The 2,701-nt window shown below is 40.8% G+C and overlaps 1 non-coding gene across 1 annotated transcript; it reads right to left on the bottom strand.

The window, feature by feature from the left end:
- Nucleotides 1-1,771: 1,771 nt before the first annotated feature.
- On the bottom strand, nt 1,772-1,878 carry LOC115030023 (U6 spliceosomal RNA). Its single transcript, XR_003835616.1, has one exon. It is a non-coding gene; the product is annotated as a U6 spliceosomal RNA (small nuclear RNA).
- Between the last annotated feature and the right edge of the window lie 823 nt (nt 1,879-2,701).

The raw sequence follows: 2,701 nt of genomic DNA, 5'->3' as shown, positions 1-2,701 counted from the left end.
ATCTTATATCTTGGGTATCCTAAGTTTCTGGGCTAATATCCACTTATCAGTGTGTACATATTGTGTGAGTTCCTTTGTGATTGGGTTACCTCACTCAGGATGATGCCCTCCAGGTCCATCCATTTGCCTAGGAATTTCATAAATTCATTCTTTTTAATAGCTGAGTAGTACTCCATTGTGTAAATGTACCACATTTTCTGTATCCATTCCTCTGTTGAGGGGCATCTGGGTTCTTTCCAGCTTCTGGCTATTATAAATAAGGCTGCTATGAACATAGTGGAGCATGTGTCCTTCTTACCTGTTGGAACATCTTCTGGATATATGCCCAGGAGAGGTATTGCGGGACCCTCCGGTAGTACTATGTCCAATTTTCTGAGGAACCGCCAGACTGATTTCCAGAGTGGTTGTACAAGCTTGCAATCCCACCAACAATGGAGGAGTGTTCCTCTTTCTCCACATCCTCGCCAGCATCACCTGAATTTTTGATTTTAGCCATTCTGACTGGTGTGAGGTGGAATCTCAGGGTTGTTTTGATTTGCATTTCCCTGATGATTAAGGATGTTGAACATTTTTTCAGGTGTTTCTCAGCCATTCGGTATTCCTCAGGTGAGAATTCTTTGTTCAGCTCTGAGCCCATTTTTTTAATGGGGTTATTAGATTTTCTGGAGTCTACCTTCTTGAGTTCTTTATATATATATTGGATATTAGTCCCCTATCTGATTTAGGATAGGTAAAAATCCTTTCCCAATCTGTTGGTGGTCTTTTTGTCTTATTGACAGTGTCTTTTGCCTTGTAGAAGCTTTGCAACTTTATGAGGTCCCATTTGTCGATTCTCAATCTTACAGCCCAAGCCATTGCTGTTCTATTCAGGAACTTTTCCCGTGTGCCCATATCTTCGAGGCTTTTCCCCTACTTTCTCCTCTATAAGTTTCAGTGTCTCTGGTTTTATGTGGAGTTCCTTAGTCCACTTAGATTTGACCTTAGTACAAGGAGATAGGAATGGATCAATTCGCATTCTTCTACATGGTAACTGCCAGTTGTGCCAGCACCATTTGTTGAAAATGCTGTCTTTTTTCCACTGGATGTTTTTAGCTCCCTTGTCGAAGATCAAGTGACCATAGGTGTGTGGGTTCATTTCTGGGTCTTCAATTCTATTCCATTGGTCTACTTGTCTGTCGTTATACCAATACCATGCAGTTTTTATCACAATTGCTCTGTAGTACAGCTTTAGGTCAGGCATGGTGATTCCACCAGAGGTTCTTTTATCCTTGAGAAGAGTTTTTGCTATCCTAGGTTTTTATGTTATTGCAGATGAATCTCCCGATTGCCCTTTCTAATTCGTTGAAGAATTGAGTTGGAATTTTGATGGGGATTGTATTGAATCTGTAGATTGCTTTTGGCAAGATAGCCATTTTTACAATGTTGATCCTGCCAATCCATGAGCATGGGAGATCTTTCCATCTTCTGAGATCTTCTTTAATTTCTTTCTTCAGAGACTTGAAGTTCTTATCATATAGATCTTTGACTTCCTTAGTTAGAGTCGCACCAAGGTATTTTATATTATTTGTGACTATTGAGAAGGGTGTTGTTTCCCTAATTTCTTTCTCAGCCTGTTTATTCTTTGTGTACAGAAAGGCCATTGACTTGTTTGAGTTAATTTTATATCTAGCTACTTCATTGAAGCTGTTTATCAGGCTTAGGAGTTCTCTGGTGGAATTTTTAGGGTCACTTATATATACTATCATATCATCTGCAAAAAGTGACATTTTGAAAAAATATGGAAAGCTTCATGAATTTGTGTGTCATCCTCGCGCAGGGGCCATGGTAATCTTCTCTGTATCGTTCCAATTTTAGTATATGTGCTGCCGAAGCGAGCACCACCTTATTTTTTGAGATAGGTTCTACCACAGAAGTTGGAGCTGGGCAGTTTGGCTTCACTGGCTGACCAGCAAGCACTGAGGATCAAGGATGGGCTGTCTGTCTCTCCTGGGACTAGGATTTCAGATGGACACCTTCATCTCAGGTTTTATGTAAATATTAAGGATTCAAACTCAGGTACGCTGAGCCACGCACACTGAGCCGCCTCCCAGGCCCACTAATTCCCATGCATTTTATGTCTGTGCAAGATCCCATTTTCTAAAGGACACAGCTAAGATTTGGAGAACGTAAGCAGCTCAGTTTGCTTACAATTACAGTTAATAAAGGTGTCGCTAGAATGCATACCCACACAGTGTGGCCTCAGAGCCTTCATTTTTAACCAAAACTGGAGATTTATCACAAGAGCATCCATTTGATTCTTAGAAGTTGCTTTTAAAACAGCCCAATGCTGTACCTTTCTTGGCCTCTGAAACTGGCCTCATTGAAGACAAGACAGGATTTCTAGGGGGTCTCTGGACCCATAGAGAGCTGTTCATTTGCAACCCTAGGCTACTCATGTGGAATGCAAGCTTCTCAGAGCAGGAATTGGTTCCGAAACACCCTCCTTTCCATGGACATGTGCAATAGAAGGGCCTTCCTGATTTCTGGTTTGAATTTTTGCTCAAGCCTTAGAGAAAGAATTATTTATGCTCTCAGGTTAATTTTCAAAACTTTATTACATGTTAGAAATTTTTACAGAGACAAAGTTTGGAGCTAAGATGAAAGGATGGACTATCCAGAGACTACCCTACTAGGGAATCCATCCCATAATCAGCCACCAAAC

Source organism: Mus caroli, unplaced genomic scaffold, assembly GCF_978045245.1.
Source record: "Mus caroli unplaced genomic scaffold, Mus_caroli_1 scaffold_20, whole genome shotgun sequence".
In the NCBI taxonomy this organism is placed as follows: Eukaryota; Metazoa; Chordata; class Mammalia; order Rodentia; family Muridae; genus Mus; species Mus caroli.
This window is presented reverse-complemented; position numbering and strand designations above follow the sequence as displayed.